Here is an 18,040-nt window from a genome sequence, read left to right as displayed (position 1 = left end):
TAAAATAATAGCTTTATTCGTCTTAGGACAGAGTACAAAAAAATTAAACCAGCAGGTACGGGAAACGTTAAATATAATTATTGTGCATTATGCTGGGCATTAACAACATGAAGCTACCATACTCATTTGGAAACTGTGAACCCCATGTGACAAACACCTGACCACTGGTCTACTTCTGCATCATGTCCTGGTACATTGTGTGTCCATGTAATTTATCCTAACTGATTGGGTGTTTTCCTGTTATTGAAAGCCTTCTGGATAAATCCAAATATGTCCATAACATATACTGTACTAAAATAATCAAAAATAATAAAACTTAAAGCAATTCCATGATATGCCGCTACACATGTTGTCTAAAACGAGCGGTATCACACTAAAGAAGTAATCTAAGAGAGATTAAATTCATTTTCGGTGACATCCATTTGAAATAGAAAAAAAAACCTGCCACAAAAACATAAAAGGCCCTGTTAGGCAGAGATAAGAGTCCAGTGATTTAAAGGCAGGCCAAAGCCGAAGACTGAAACAATTTAATCTGGCTGTTACAACATCTCCCGCGACTTCCCATTAATGACTTCAAGTAAAAGTGACAAATATTATTAGCTGTTAATTGGATTTGCGAGATTCACTATAAAGTTGGGATAATTTAAATGGCTGTTGACATTGGAAATGTTCTGTAAATTCCTTGAATCAGCTGTATTTGTCAATGTACTCAGTCTTAAAGGGATAACCTCTCACAGAGAGATGTGCTGGGAGGGTCACATAGTGGCTGCATTACCGGCTGTACTGATGCACTATGTGACTGGCCTTTAGAAAGACAAAACCTCCCAGATGTGACATATTCCAGCCAACAGCAGACTTTTGTTTTAACTAGCACGTTTTGTTCTTACAGATATCATAATGCTGACAGATTTGAAAAAAAAAGCCACTACAAAACATACAGTACACGTAGATGGCAGGTAAACAAACGGATGACCCATACAATTTACATCCTCAATAAATCTCCTTTGTGTATACACTCGCTGAATACTTGTCTTGCGCATGACTATGACGGATTAATCCCACTCACCACTCTGGCTGACACCAATCTTTCACACAAGCTACAGAAATCAGAGGAATCATCACCCTATCAATATACAAATTGTTGCTGCCACTAAGGGTGACATTTTAGTAAGTATACACAGTTTGCAATAAAGCATTTATATCACATCTGCACACAGTATATTGAGCAAGCTCCTAAATTGTTACAATAGCCAGACACCTCTTTTCTAGGGCCTCATACTCACTGCATTCATTTTATGCATTCTAAAAATGGAAACCATTCCGCGCTAGTCTCTCGAGTAATATCAGGATTCCAGCGTCAGCCACATGACCCCCGGCATCACGTCCATCAAGATGCTAAACGCATACCATCTCAGTATGGATACACCTCTGCATCTATGGCAGTATTGGGCAATGAGGGTCCCACCAGCTGCTGTAGAAGTACACATTCCAGCATGCCCAGCCACAGTTTTAGTATGGCCGAATCGCAAAACTGTGGCTGGGCATGCTGGGATGTGTAGTTCTAACCAGCCACAGTTTTGCTATTCGGCCATGCTAAAACTGTGGCTGGGCATGCTGTGTAGTTCTATAGCAGCTGGAGGGACACTTATTGCCCAATCCTGCCATAGATGCAGAGGTGTATCAATACTGAGATGGGATGCGTTTAGCATCTTGATGGACGGGATCCCGGGGGTCATGTGGCTGATGCCAGAATCCTGATATTACTTGAGAGACCAGCACGGAACACAGACAGCCCAAAGGGAAATATTGTGGTAGTAACTGTCAGGGTTAGGGGCCAGGGGGGTGGGGGTTAGGAACAGTCACTTGGGGGGCGTTTAGCCCTAGCTGCCATCCCCAAGGGTAAGCCCCAGCCGCCACCCCCGGAGTATTAGGGCTTGGGGAGGGAGAGGATCTTCAATGTCAGGATGCCGGGGGGGAATGTGTGTGGGTGTATGGGGGGGGGGAGGGGGACTGGGGTAGGGTTAGGAACTATGGGGAGTTAGGATTAGGCAATGGTTGGGGGGGGGGGGGATAGCCCTAGCCGCCACCCCAGGAGTGTTAGGTCTAGGGGCAGTGAGGGTATTTTTAAAAAAACTTCTTAACCCTCCGACATTGGGATCTTCAACATCAGGATGCCGGTGTCTGCATGCAGACGAGCAGTATTTCATACTGAACCCCCTGAGATATGTACAGCTCTACATACAGTATGTGCATAAATACACTAGTTTCCAAGCATGTTTATTTTCTTTAATATACAGCCATTTTATTTCCCACTCTGTATTGGCCCCATTCTCTCCTATTTAGAGCATTTACCATGGGTTAAATGCATTTGTAAAGTCTATAGTGATTTCCACATGTTTTCATTAATACCCCTTCAGACATAAGCCTAAATCATGAGTTTTTGCGCATGAATGTGCATCAATCCAGGTTAGTCTTATGTCTGAGATTCCCAGATTCATGACCCTGCTCCCTAGCAAATTTTTTTCCAGAACTTTCAACCTGGGTAGACGATCCGGCTTAGGTCTAGGTGCATTCCAGATCTTGATGACCCAGGTAACACCTAAAAGAAATTGATTAGCCGGGGACAGCAGCACTTGGAGATGAGATCATCTCATCTCCAAGCTCCCACTAAATGCAAGAATACCTGGGTCACTTGAAGACCCAGGTTCGTGTGAATGGGGACTACCCAGATTGTCACCCCTGTATGAAAGGGGTAGCCCCGGCTCAACCCTTGCTCTGTGTGCCCCGGGTCCGAGCTGGGATGAAGCTGAAAGTTGAAGTCTGAAAGTTGTATTAGTAACATCTAAAAATGCAACACATAAGTATTAAGTCTACAGAAACATAAATGTTAAAAAATGACAGCATGTTTTCTATACAAACAGGCACAAATAAAAACAGAAAGTAACAGAGCAATTTACACAGTCAGAAGTGTGTTCTTTTCCCTGAGGATGAGGTACAAGGACTACATGAACAAATTGTGCTCAAATGTGATACAGTATCTTAAAAATTCTTTCTTTATTCCCTTTATTGGAAATAGTACAGACCCACCCAAACAGATTAGCTATGCCATGGTAAGTTTACTGGCCACAAAAAAAAACAACAACAAAGGATACGTTTCACAGGCTTAGTTTTGGCAAATACCTAACCTCTCCTTTAGGATACCAAATACTGTATCCCATCATTCAATCTGTATGACAAATAACATACATTAGTTTTGTTTTGGTTTTTTCCCCAGCAGTTATTTGTATAGCACCTACTGTAACAATTATGCACTACTTTACAGAGAATATGTAACCAGTTTTATACGTCCCTGTACCAGTAGAGCTTACAATCTATGTTTCCTAACACAGAGAATCATACAATCCAATTCATTTCTTCATCAACCCGTTAATCTACCGATATGTTTTTGGAGTTTGTGAAGAACAAAGATACCTACACACTATTAAAAACATTTTTGTCGTCCAGACCGTCGGGTTGATTTTTCTACCAGTGGAAGGTCCTTTTATTGGCAGCACACACAAAGATTTTTGAAATAGTTACTGATTTTCTGGCAAGCAACACTGAATTTACGTATGTCTGCCCACAAGGAGGATCAGGTTATCAAGATAAACTGTAGGAAATATTGGCAGATTATCGAGAATGCACACACATTGCACAATGGGCCTAATTCAGACCCGATCGCAGCTGCAAATTTATTAGCAGTTGAGCAAAACCATGTGCACTGCAGGCAGTCGCGGATCTAGACTTTTCTTTTGGGGGGGGTGGTTTAGTGTTTAGTCTCAACTCCTCCCCTTTCCAATCCCAACCCCTCCCCTTTCCAGTCCAGATTCCTCCCCATTTTCTGTCCTGACCCCTCCTCTCTCCGTAATCCACCCACGACTTGGGAACAAACTGACACTCTGAATTAAGACCAATGGTCATTACATGCCAACATGATCTTTATCAGCAAGTTGCTCACTAACTGCTACCACATCTCTGCGAATGCTGGCCCTCATCCCAAGTCGCTGACTTAAATCAGTAAATAAACTGGCCCATGTGCAGCAATGTATGTCACTGCAGGCTTTTCTCCTCCCTTTGAATGGTTAACTATAGCACACAAAAAAAAATGTAATAGCAAATTATGACGATATTATATAATATTCTTTTATCCTGGCATATGCAGTATTGTGACACCCACTCTGGCATTGGTCGCCACAAAAGCCGATACTGTAGAATCTATGCCATTCAGTGTACAGCACACATGTAAGAATTACGGTCTCTGACATGTGGTTTTGAAAAAATGGGGTTTTGAGACTTTACTTCCTCTATATCGGATAGTCACTTAAATTAATTCTAAAGCCAAGAGAAGGGATAAATAATTAAAATTACTGAAACACCATTATCCCGTGCAAGGAAAATCATAAATTAATTTGAGGACATCTGCATCCTCAGCCTTGGTACAGGTGGTACAGCTCTCCCTTCCCTCACTAATTGCACAGGAAAGGGCTGTCTATTTAGTGTTCATTCTAGCACCCTGCACCTTTCAAATCCTGTGCAGTTCCTCTTTCCTGCCTGGGGTGTCGCTGTCTGCTCTGGTGCTTCTGAGCACACACAGTTCTGTATCACAGCACGGAGTAACAGAACAGAGTGTGCTGAGAAGCACCACGGCAGAGAGCGACACCCCAGGCAGGAAAGAGGAACTGCATGGATTTCGAAAGGTGCAGGGTGCTAGAATGAACACTACTATTTATAAAAAAAAAAACACACTCAAATTATATAGATATACAGTATATATATTATTCCAGTGCATATGTATTTTAGTTCTTAGTAGGGTGAGCCCTGGGGGTACCATCTCATCACCCCTCTTACAGCTCCAGCTACAAGCCATTAACCTGCAACCCACACATGATAATACAACTAAGCCATGGCCTTGCACTAGTACAGTGGCAGTGCCATCATCAGGTGACAGCCATCCACACTGGCAGGACTGGCCAGACAAGCTGGTTACCACCCCAGGCAGGAGCTTGGCCGCAGAGCTGACAATCACTTCACAGTGTGGAACTCTTACCTCTGTCTGAGTAGGTTTCTGTGCCCTAGCCATCCTGCAGACCGTTCGTCCAGGTGCCCTCGTACTTGGCCCCATTGCCTGTGCACTCCCGGACCCCATAGCTCCCTTTGAAGCCATTGGTCCACTCATGCCGGTACAGCTACTTGCCCTTGCTCTCCACCCCAATGCCGTGCTGCTTTCCCTGTGCCCAGGTGCACTGGCAGTTGTTACTGCTGGGCTAGGTATAGGACCCCAGCACCTCAAAGCCGTGCGACCAGGAGCCAGAGTACTCACCATGCCCCTTGGGAGCCGTGCAGCTAGTGCAGATGCCGTGCCCATGAGCCTTGATGTCCTCCAAGCCGCCGCAGTAGGTGCCGCCAACGTCAAGTATCCGCCCAGCATTCAGGGGAGCTTGGTCAGTGCTGGCACACCTGGCGCAGGAGACTCTTCGAGCAGGGCAGTAGCTCATGGGTGCCGGCGGCGGCATGTACTATCATCCCATGTCCAGGCGCATGCCGCGCCTGGACACGGGAAGATAGTGCATGCCGCCGCTGGCACACGAGCTGCTGCTCCACTCGCAGCCCACTCACAGCTCAGAGCACCCGGCCTGGGATCATCTCCACTCACTCCATCTCCTGCCACCCGCAATTACTAATACAGGGCTGAGTGGGGTCCCGGAGAGACCACGTTGCGCTGAGACAGGAAGATGGGGCTGCGCTTGGTGTTGTCCCAGGTAAACAGCAAGTGGGCAGGGCTGGGGCTTTGTGTTACGGGGGGCGATCGCCCTGATCACCCCTGTCTAAATCTGCCACTGACTGCAGGTGGGGCAGATATAACATTTGCAGAGAGAGTTAGATTTGGGTGGGTTATTTTGTTTCTGTGCAGGGTAACTACTGGCTGCTTTATTTTTACACTGCAATTTAGATTTCAGTTTAAACACACCCCGCCCAAATCTAACTCTCTCTGCACATGTTATGTAGCCCATACGCTTGTACAATATAGCAAACAATCCTTCGATTTCGATCGCATCTGTGCGATCAATCACATGATTGTATGCACATATTGAGCACCCTGCGACGCAATGCGCAGGCACGCCGCTCGAATATCGCGGTACAAAATAGTAAGTGCTGCACTTAATATTTATTGCATCGTAGTGCAATCGCATGTGATTTTAAAACACATGCGATATATCGCACTGTGATGCACGATGGGCATCCACCGGGAGCGGCCAGAGGCCGCTACCAATCAGCGGTTATGTGCTCATCACGTGATTACTATGCGATCTATCGCATGATCGCATGGTAATCACTTTTGCAGTTCAGGTGCAATGAAATCACACCTGAACTGCCGGTGCGATGCCCTGCGATGTCGTGTCGTGGGGCATCGCACAAGTGTATGGGCACCATTATATCTGCCTCCCCTGCAGTGCACATGGTTTTGCCCAACTGCTAACAAATTTGCAGCAGCGATCAGGTCTGAATTAGGCGCAATATCGGGATATATTGGGCGATATCTTTTGTCAACATTGACTGATTGGTCGAAGCAGAGCTTTTCTGGACTGTTTATCTGCATTTGGACAAAATGCACATGCCTACACACACAACAGGCTGATCGTATAATTATTGGCAAATTGGGGCCAGTAACTGTATAGTGTATAGCTAGGATTAGAGTACCAGAGGGAACCCAAGCAAACACAAGGAGAGACAGTGACTGATAGGTGCATGAAGGGCCCACTAGAAGAATGTTGTGGTAGGTGTCCATACTTAAGGGGTGTGGCCAGTCTCTATAGGGTGCACGGCAAGCCACCACAGAGGCATGACAATCAGACTGCATGGTCTGGGTCCCTTTATAATGATACAGGTTGAGTATCCCATATCCAAATATTCCAAAATTCGGAATATTCTGAAATACAGAATTTTTTGAGTGAGAGTAAGATAGGGAAACCTTTGTTTTCTGATGGCTCAATGTACACAAACTTTGTTTAATACACAAAGTTATTAAAAATATTGTATTAAATAATCTTCAGGCCGTGTGTAGAAGACGTATATGAAACATAAATGAATTGTGTGAATGTACACACGCTTTGTTTAATGCACAAAGTTATTAAAAATATTGGCTGAAATGACCTTCAGGCTGTGTGTGTATATAGTAAGGTGTATATGAAACAAAAATGCATTCTGTGCTTAGACTTGGGTCCCATCACCATGATATCTCATTATGGTATGCAATTATTCCAAAATACGGAAAAATCCGATAGCCAAAATACTTCTGGTCCCAAGCATTTTGGATAAGGGATACTCAACCTGTATATAGTAAATACTGAGGTGCATGCATGATAATGTACCTGTTTGATAACATGAATGCACTGTAGTAAATACATCACATTCTAGGGAATGCAGTATAATGCAACATATGTATAATAATTAAGCACGATAGTGAGCTATGTATATTGTATACCTTATTAATGCACTGTATGTCTGGTAGGGGAACCTAGTACTGACTTGCTAGTATTTAAAACTCTATGAGAACTGCATTAGGGGCCTTATTTAGGGTTGTTAGCAAACCAAAAAAGCATCCAAATCTAAAATCTCTTTGCACGTTACATCTGCCCCAACTGCAGTGCAACATGGATTTGCCCATTAGTGTGACATACATGATCTTGTAAAAAAAATAATAATATAAGAAATCAAATATCTAAACTCTTACCACTGGGGTGACTTAATTGTAGGTTTGTGAATGAATGCAGCTACAATGCCATTCCAATCACTGTGTTCATTATGCTAAAGCCCATAGCTAACAAAAGGAGGAGACAGCAGGGCAGGCGCTTCCATTAGGCAGCTGTCCAAGGGGGCCAGGACCTGAGGGGGGTGGCTCACTGAGGCTGTCAGGGGCCCTAGTCAGTTTGCCTGTTAGCACCCCGCCATGTAGCCCCCATGTGACTGCTATAATAGCAGCAGCAGGGCACCCGGCGGCATGGGCACACTAGTAGCAGCGCTGTGGGGAGTCCTGCAACGATGCTAAACTGACTGACAGCAGCTGAAGCTTTTTGCCCATTCCAGGCCACTGTACACTACCTAGTGTCCCAGGATCCACCATTGACTCTCCGGAATTCACCAACACCGGAGAAGCTATACAGTGGGAGTGGAGAGGTGGTTTTCCCACTCGGCCGGTCCCGTGTACCCTCTGCCGTGCCGCCTCCGGCGCCTGGTGCATGTGATGATTTTATTATAATTTTTTAGAAAAAGGTGCGTGGTCACATCTCCGTTATTAGGCCACGCCCCTGGCTTTGTCAGGTCCCCGGCGGTCTGTCTGCTGCTCTGCCTACTGTCTCTGGCTCCTGCAGTCTGAGCTGGAGATAACTACTGTGGTAGTGTGTGTGTGTCTCAGTATGAGTGTGTGTTTGCCTCAGTGTGTGCCTCAATGTGAGTGACAGTGTGTGTGTGTGTGTCTCAGTATGAGTGTGTGTGTCTCAGTGAGAGTATCAGTGTCTGTGTGTGTGTGTGTGTGTGTGTGTGTGTGTGTGTGTGTGTGTGTGTGTGTGTGTGTTTCAGTATGAGTGAGTGTGTGTATGCCTCAGGGTGAGTGACAGGGTGTGTGTGTGTGTGTGTGTCTCAGTGTGTGCCTCAGTGTGAGTGTCAGTGTGTGTTTCAGTATGAGTGTGTGCCTCAGTGTCTGTGTGCCTCAGTGTGACAGTGTGTGCGTGTGTGTTTCAGTATAAGTGTGTGTGCCTCAGTGTGAGTGTCAGTGTGTATGTCTCAGTATGAGTGTGTGCTCGTCAGCGTGAGTGGTTGTGTGCTATAGGGCTCATTGGGGAAAAAAACAGTACCTGTATTGCCATATCTTACACTCTATTAGTTACAGAAGTTCCCTGCATACATACTATATCACTAGAGGCCTGCAGCTGATGAGAGCATAGGCAGATTCAGTAGCAGCACCGAACACCACCCCGCTTCCCACCCTGCCGTTTAGGAGGATAATTATTATTTTTTGTTATTTTTAGTACAGCAATAGGCAGCCTGGACTGGGGAGCAGGGTGTCCTTCAGTGGCGTGCGGTGAGGTCAGTGGCTGGTGAGGCACTGCAGTCATAATGTCCGCCGAATCCTGTAGATGACCCCTACGGCCGCCGAACCAATGCCCGCTACTGCCCCTGAGCCGATGCCCGCTGCCACCGCCAATGGTTTACAAAGTCGCCCACCATCAACTGACCCAGCCCTCTGCCACTAATTCGCATCTTAGTCCGGTGCCGCCAATGCCCGCTGCCTGCCTATCATACTTGTGATGAGCAGGCTGCTATTCTATTGTACATTTTTATAGAAAAAAAAATAAAAAAAATTAGTGTTTGGGACTGGGAAGGAAGTGGGAGGATGACATGAATGCAATTTTGTTGTCCAGGGCTTCCATTAACTTAATAGCACCGTGGGTGTGGCGCTATTAAGTTAATGGAAGTCCTGGACAACAAAATAGCCAGCAGTGGGTGACAGAGAGAGGGGGACAGCAGTGGGTGACAGGGAGTGGGTGATGCCAGGGAAAGGGTGACAGGAAGAGCATGATGCCAGGGAGAGGGTGACAGGAAGAGTGTGACGCCAGGGAAAGGTTGACAGCAGTGGGTTATGCCAGAGAGAAGGTGACGGGGAGGGTGATGACAGGGAGAGGGTGACAGCAGTGGGTGATGCCAGGGAGAAGATGATGGGGAGGGTGACGCCAGGGAGAGGGTGACAGCAGTGGGTGAAGCCAGGGAGAAGGTGACGGAGTGGGTGATGCCAGGGAGAGGGTGACAGCAGTGGGTGATGCCAGGGAGAAGGTGAAGGGGAGGGTGACGCCAGGTAGAGGGTGACAGCAGTGGGTGAAGCCAGGAAGAAGGTGACGGAGAGGATGACAGCAGTGGGTGATGTCAGGGAGGCTTGCAGCAGTGGGTGATGCCAGGGAGAAGGTGACGGGGAGGGTGACGCCAGGGAGAGGGTGACAGCAGTGGGTGAAGCCAGGGAGAAGGTGACGGAGAGGGTGACAGCGGTGGGTGAAGTCAGGGAGGGTTGCAGCAGTGCGTGATGCCAGGGAGAGGGTGACGGGGAGGGTGATGCCAGGGAGAGGCTAACGGCAGTAGCAGCAGGTGAGAGTGTAAAAGAGAGAAGGAAAGGGCGATGGGAACAGACAGTGAATGACCATTATATTGGTATTTACTTACCTGGACCTGGGCCTAGAACTGCGGGGATCACTGGTGACAAGATCAGCCTGAACAGTAATCCGGGGTCGTGAGTGAGAGAAGAGGGGCCCCTTTCCCCCTCTGGCCAGACTGGACTCCCTGATTGCAGCTCAGTAGTTACTGGTGGTGCGGAATCATAGGAGGGAGTGAGGGGGAGGTGGGCACAAGGAACGGACCTGGGAGCTCCCTGGCTGCGCCACGCTCAGGGAACTTTCTCAGCCTAGGTTTCCTTGACCAGCGCCGCTCCCCTCTACCAAGGTGCAGGAGCTATGGCGTAAGTTCATCCCCGTTGCCCGGAGGCAAGTTAGATTTTGGTGCCCCCACTGGGCAGAGAGTACGGGGACAGATCGCAGGGGCAGCAGAGAGAGATGATAGGGCCAGCACAGAGATGACCAGGATGGGACAGGACAGGGCTGACAGGGACAGGAGAGAGGTGAGACAGGGCCAGCACAGAGGTGACAAGGGTGATAGGGACAGGAGAGAGGTGAGACAGGGCCAGCACAGAGGTGACAAGGGTGATAGGGACAGGAGAGAGGTGAGACAGGGCCAGCACAGAGGTGACAAGGGTGATAGGGACAGGAGAGAGGTGAGACAGGTCCAGCACAGAGGTGACAGGGGTGACAGGGACAGGGGATAGGGGAGACAGGGACAGCGCAGAGGTGATGGGGATGGGACAGGACAGGGGTGACAGGGACAGGAGAGAGGGGAGACAGGGACAGCGCAGAGGTGACGGGGATGGGACAGGACAGGGGTGACAGGGACAGGAGAGAGGGGAGACAGGGACAGCGCAGAGGTGACGGGGATGGGACAGGACAGGACAGGGGTGACAGGGACAGGAGAGAGAGGAGATGGCCAGCACAGAGGTGACAGGGGTGACAGGGACAGGAGATAGGGGAGACAGGGACAGCGCAGAGGTGACGGGGATGGGACAGGACAGGGGTGACAGGGACAGGAGAGAGGGGAGACAGGGACAGCGCAGAGGTGACGGGGATGGGACAGGGGTGACAGGGACAGGAGAGAGGGGAGACAGGGACAGCGCAGAGGTGACAGGGATGGGATAGGACAGGACAGGGGTGACAGGGACAGGAGAGAGAGGAGATGGCCAGCACAGAGGTGACAGGGGTGACAGGGACAGGAGATAGGGGAGACAGGGACAGCGCAGAGGTGACGGGGATAGGACAGAACAGGGGTGACAGGGACAGGAGAGAGGGGAGACAGGGACAGCGCAGAGGTGACGGGGATGGGATAGGACAGAACAGGGGTGACAGGGACAGGAGAGAGGGGAGACAGGGCCAGCACAGAGGTGACAAAGATGGGACAGGACATGGGAGACAGGGCCAGGCTTAGTAAATAGACCCTGTGAGCAGTGACAGCAGCGAGCGTTGTGGGCAGTTACCTTTCAGTGACACTGTGTTTCAATACTGTACCAAGCAACAGGACACTCTACCGCTTCCCAGCCCTGCCCCCCCCCCCCCCTACACACCATCCCACATTACATACCTCAGTCTCTCTGCTCCCCGATAACTTGTCGAAGTCTTCTTTGTTCCCCGCACTGTTTGCAAGCAGCTGGCTCCTAGTTGGTCACAGCAGCAGCAGAGGTCGTAAGTCGGGAGGGTGCGGAGCCGCTGCCCGGCTATCTGCGTGCTTCGGTGAGAGAAGAAGCCGGTGTACCCCACAGCTGACAGTGCTGCAGGTAGCAGTAGTGGTGACGTGGAAGCTAGGCTGGGTCATGGTAGTGCGGCGCGGCTCTCCACTGGGTGGCTCCTATCTATCCAGCGTGAAGGGCACGGAACTGCCGGGAGACAATGGAGAAAGTGTCCCCTTCAGCGGCAACCTGGGGGACGAACTGGTCTGGGGGACGAGTGAGCGGTGACGGCCACATATAGTTGACACACCCGCATGATCCAACACTGCCCAATCACCTCCTCCACACATTGACAGGGGCGTGATTACATATGGGTTGAAAGCACGCCCCTGTCTAAGAGGCATTTCCATAAGAGCTTTTTTTTAAATGGTATTTTTCTTCCCGCCGCTTGCCCCCCCCCCCGCTCTTTTACATTGTCAGCGGGAGGCACCGAGAGCGGTGCCTCCGAAATACCTTCAACACAGATTTTGACAAAGAAAAAAATTATTAAAATAATACAAAGGTTAAAGTATATACTTATGACACAAAATCTGTGTCATAAGTATCTTTTTTGTATTATTTTAATCATTAATGACAGGGGAGGCACTGCCTCCCCTGACTGCACGTCCCTGGTGTCCTTCCTATACCCCCCAGGCTGCTCCTTCTCTTACACTCCGGCACCATGGGGAGGGTTAGTGTTAGGCTGCAGGAGAGGAGGGTTAGGTTGCGGGGGGCGATTGGGGTTAGGGTTAGACTGCGGGAAGGGAGGGTTAGGCTGCAGTGAGGGGAGGAGTGAGGGTTACCATACGTTCAAATTAGATATTGGGGTGCAGCTGTCATTCTTCTGACCACCGACATTGTAAGCGTCGGGATCCCTTTCCCAACCCGCTGCAGGGTGTAGGGAAGGGGGGTGGAGTTTTGCCTAGGGCGACGACAAACCTTGCACCGGCCCTGGGAGACAGGGGTGTGTTGTGACCACCCACTTTGATTGGCTAGTGGGCAAATCTTGTTGCAGTTTGTATAGAAGTTCATCAGTGCTGTTCTTCAGTGCTATTGCTACACCAAGTAATTAAAAAATACATATGCCAGCGCTCTGTTTTACCCATATTGGACATTGTACCATCTGCGTAGCACTATTAATATCATAAATGTATACAAAATAGAATGACTTTTGCTGTCGGAGCTAACAATATTATACTGCAAATCTGTGTGTATATAGCAATAAAATAGGGGATTTTGTCATATTTTGATCAAAACATTTTAAGCTTTTAGCCCATTGTCAAGGAAACCCAATATTTTGCAGGTCCCTGCACTAGTATATATGCTCGGCACACCATTACATTGCAGTGGAATGTACTTATTTCCCAATCAAGTGTGCTACAAAAAGTGGGATGAAATAAATAACATTAAACAAAAAAACTTTAAAAGTATATTTTAGAATTATTTTTTCAGTGGTAAATCTCAAACGGCTGGCCCACCAAATCACCTCAACTTTTCATAGTGACCCACTCAATATAATAGTTGAATACCACTGGTCTAGACCATTGGTAAGCAGCAGGTTTAAAATGAAATGTTGTAAGCAGCATTTTCAATGTTGGGATCCCAGCGCCGGTATAGTGACTGGTGACATCATCCTGACTGCACACCGTTTAGCCCTAATAAATCTAAGATTAACTGGTCGATTAACTCCTTCCCTTAGCACTCTGCACACATCCATGCAAAGTATATGCAATAAGATGCATGACCATTTCTACAGTGTTACCATGAATTGTTTAAGGGCCTTCAGCCTCAGAGGGTTCTTGAAGCATTCTTTGTTGCTTTGTTTATGATGCCAATGTAATAGTAATTATTACTTTGTTAATGACTGCCTTCTGCTTTGTAAAGAATTAGCAATATTAGTAATACTTTTGTGCTATTGAGGTTTTAGCCCCTCTATTTCATTATGCCCTTGGCACTTTTTAAGACTAACACAGTTCTGATGGTTTCTATGAATAACTGCACGTTATGGTATTACTCAACAAGGCAGCAGTAAGTAATTTTTAATGAGATTTAAGTTGTTATTATTATTACAGTTACATACTGTGTACTATTAATAATACGTAGTAATAATAAAAGTTGCCATGATTATCAAAAATGTTCTAGGTTTGAATCCGTCCATTTTGACAACACATTATTTTCACCATACCGTTTTCACTGCATAGGTACAGCTGTCAATCTGTATTATTGTACATGAATGGCTGAAAGAAAATCAAGGCAAGCATAGACCTTCCAGAGGTTCCACCAAAAGCAACGTACACACTGGAACTTGAACACTGGTGCCAGCACAAGACCCCATAGCACAACCCTGTTGTTAGACGAACCATCGGGAGTCGAACAAGAAGCAATTTCTTTTCAATGCCAGTTCCAAGAGTCTAATAAAAAACGAAAGTTCTGGACCCGTATATAGCGGACTAGATGACAAAAGTCTCAAAACAGATTCTAGTCCCCCAGAGTGGGGGATGTTGGTGATGGTTCGTCCAACAACAGTGTTGTGCTATGGGGTCCTGTGTGGCCCCAGCCTTTGCCAACAGTTACATGTTCGAGGTGGAGTGACAGGCCTTCTTTAGTGAGAGCGACATTGCTGAAAAAAATACAGTTTTTCGCGCACTACATTGACGACCTGCTTCTGTCTGGGTGGGTACTGAGACAGAATTCAATAGCCTAATGACAAGGGTCAACGCTGCAGATAGCACTATAAAATTCACATATCATATGAGTACACAGTATGTAAATTATCTGGATGTCCAAATTTCTTTAAAGGAAGGCAAAGTGCGTACTGCATTATACAAAAAAGACACGGATCGTAACACCATCCTACATGGAAGCAGCCAGCACCCGGTTTCCACGAAAGAGGGATTACCTTTCTCTCAATTTCTACGTATACACCGTATTTCAGACGACATGACTAACACCATTAAGGAAATTGATATTATGATTAAACAGTTCATGACCAGAGGATACAAATATGATGATCTAATAAAGGCTAAAGACAAGGCACTAGCGATTCCACGCTCCAGAACCTTGGTTCCTACGGGAGATGTGAGGAGGCACAAAGAGGACATCATCTCATTTGTCCAACAATACAACACTGCGAGCCTAACCATCGCCTTTGGCCCATTGTGACGTCGGATCCAGACCTGAAGATGCTCAGCAAAACGAGAGTAATGCCGAGCTACACCAGGAACAGAAATCTGAAAGATTTGCTAGTCGAGAATGATGTATCTGCTAGTAAATTCAGTGGCCGTACTACCTTCCTGACGAGAAAAGCGGGTTGTCATCGCTGCACTTGCTGTACCACGTGCAGCTCCATGGAGTATGGTGACTCTTTTGCCCACCCTCACTCTGGGGAACGGACTGCCATACGCCAGATACTTACTTGCAGTAGTACTTACGTTGTGTACATCATCCGCTGTCCTTGTGGTCTTCTCTATGTAGGGAAGACCACTAGGCAGTTTAAAGAGCGCATGGCGCTCCACAGATCATCCATACGGCAGGATCTGGAAGGTGGCAAAGGTGGTCTGAACCAATCAGTGGCAAGACATTTCAAATTATTGAACCATGGGTTAGCAACGCTGAGATATAAAATCATAGATTCAGTACCGAAGCGTCTGAGAGGGGGAGACAGAGGAAAGGCCTTGTTGCAGAGAGAGGCACGGTGGATACACCGTCCTAATACCATTGCCCCCAAAGGCTTGAATGAACATCTTCCACTGAATTGTTTTCTCTAATCGGATCTAGTTTCCAGCAAGATTAACCCTTTTGTAGGCTATTGGTGGATGCAGTGTTGGACTGGGGCATAAATGGCCCACCGGGGGAATGCAGTGATAGGGGCCCATACTTTGGGGTGTGGTCAGCCTATAAAGGGGGTGTGGCCAGCCTCCACAGAGGCTTGAAATACACAATAGACTTGTGCAGTGTAATGCAACATATCTACCATGTATAATACAAGTGCACAGTCTGGAACCTGATCCCTAGAGGAAGGAGTGGGCCCCCAGGCAGTGGGACCCACCGGTGGTTTCCCTGGTACCCCTGTGGGCCAGTCCGACCCTGGGTGGATGATAGTGACAAGATTTGGTCCTAATAAGAATTATATCAGTTATTATGTTTACCTTCTTACTATCTGGCTTTGCTCTGTATACAGGTTTTCCTTACTTTTCTGATATGGCTCAGGTGATTTTCTAGATTATTATTACAGTCCATACTTATGTTTATGTCATAGTGCTAGGATGGAAGTGTCTGCAGATGCACTTTATTTGCATTTTACTTTTTGGAATTGCTATAGTGTCGCTAGGTATGTCCCATTAGTTTTATACATGACATTCTTCTCCTGCTTTTCACCTTAGGTGTAATTTTAGCAGGAGTGTCCTTATGTGCATGATATGGTACACACATAGGGGGTCATTCCGAGTTGTTCGTTCGTTATTTTTTTCTCGCAACGGAGCGATTAGTCGCTAATGCGCATGCGCAATGTCCGCAGTGCGACTGCGCCAAGTAAATTTGCTATGCAGTTAGGAATTTTACTCACGGCATTACGAGGTTTTTTCTTCGTTCTGGTGATCGTAATGTGATTGACAGGAAGTGGGTGTTTCTGGGCGGAAACTGGCCGTTTTTATGGGAGTGTGTGAAAAAACGCTACCGTTTCTGGGAAAAACGCGGGAGTGGCTGGAGAAACAGAGGAGTGTCTGGGCGAACGCTGGGTGTGTTTGTGACGTCAAACCAGGAACGACAAGCACTCAACTGATCGCACTGGAAGAGTAAGTCTCGAGCTACTCAGAAACTGCACAGAGAAGTCTTTTCGCAATATTGCGAATCTTTCGTTCGCAATTTTGATAAGCTAAGATTCACTCCCAGTAGGCGGCGGCTTAGCGTGTGCAAAGCTGTTAAAAGCAGTTTGCGAGCGAACAACTCGGAATGAGGGCCATAGTTTACCCACTGTTGTACATGCTAGTACAGATCGTCTGTTATTTTTCCTGTTTATCCTAATCACATGACACTGTTATTTTTGGTTGCCAGGCTACCGTCCGAGTAGCCGGGCGCACAGGAAGTGCGCAACGCGAGTGGGTGTCGTCAGAGGACGCAGCGCCCGGGACGATGGCGTGGATGCACGAGGTGTGGTGAGTGGTTGTTTATTGTTTGTGTACTTTTATGCTGTTTATCCTGATGACAATGTTAAATTATCGAAACGTCGTTTGCTTGAACTAGTGACCTCTGTGTCCGTTCTTATCTGATTTGAAGTCCCGTGAGTGCCACCGTTTGCTGCACTGTACATGGTCGGGAGACCAATTTGGGAGGCACCTGGGCACCTACAGTTCTGTGGAGAGTGTGGCGGCTATTATACCATTATAAATATATATACATAATCCATGCAAATAGCCCGGCACTCCGCTGTCCCCAAAGGGATAAATGCTCCGGTGCCCTCCTAGGGGTGGGATGACCCCAATATAGACTGGAAGGTGTAGGCGGCACTCAAAAGTCTTGCACACTCGATTATGAAGAAAAAGCCATGTGCATTTATTGACGTTTCGGAGGACGAACCTCCTTCCTCAGAACACTGTAAACAAGTGACAAGCAACAAAAAACAAACTTAAATACCTGATTCTCCTGGAACCCGTCATCTCCCGCCGCGTCCGCGTTGTCCGGTCCACAGAGAACGCGCTTCCGGTCACGTGTGACGCCCGGCAGCCGGAAGTCGAGTAATCTCGCGACGCGGTCTCGCTTCTGACGCGGCTGTGGACAGAGGGGAACAGGTTACCATGGAGACGATACACAGTCTGCCTGAAGCGCCGTGTATCGTCTCATGGACAAGCAAACAAAACATGCATATAGATCAAAAAACATACATATAAATTACAACACCTAGTGCCTACATAATTGATAAAACATCTAAATCTTAATGCATCTAAATCTTTTTTTTTTTTTTAGTAAAAAGTAAAACATGGTGAGTGTTGCATGATCAACATTACTTTGCTGAATCAAACAACAGCTGCCAATGCCTGTGTTATTGAATCGTGCCATCATGCAAAATTCTTTGTAAACAGTACTAAATAAGATTAAATGAGAATTGGAGCTTACACTGGGATGTCTATTTGATGGAAAAAATATTGTAAGAAA

General features: G+C 47.2%; 1 long non-coding RNA gene and 1 pseudogene across 1 annotated transcript in view; both read right to left on the bottom strand.

The window, feature by feature from the left end:
* Positions 1-18,040, bottom strand: part of LOC135055071 (uncharacterized) — a 596,275-nt gene that overhangs the window by 163,079 nt on the left and 415,156 nt on the right. The window lies entirely within an intron of this gene.
* LOC135055972 (junctophilin-3-like) lies at positions 2,646-5,534 on the bottom strand (annotated as a pseudogene).

This window comes from Pseudophryne corroboree, chromosome 3 (genome assembly GCF_028390025.1).
Source record: "Pseudophryne corroboree isolate aPseCor3 chromosome 3, aPseCor3.hap2, whole genome shotgun sequence".
Classification (NCBI taxonomy): domain Eukaryota; kingdom Metazoa; phylum Chordata; class Amphibia; order Anura; family Myobatrachidae; genus Pseudophryne; species Pseudophryne corroboree.
Note: the sequence above shows the minus strand (reverse complement) of the source record. Positions and strands in the feature narration are given on the sequence as shown.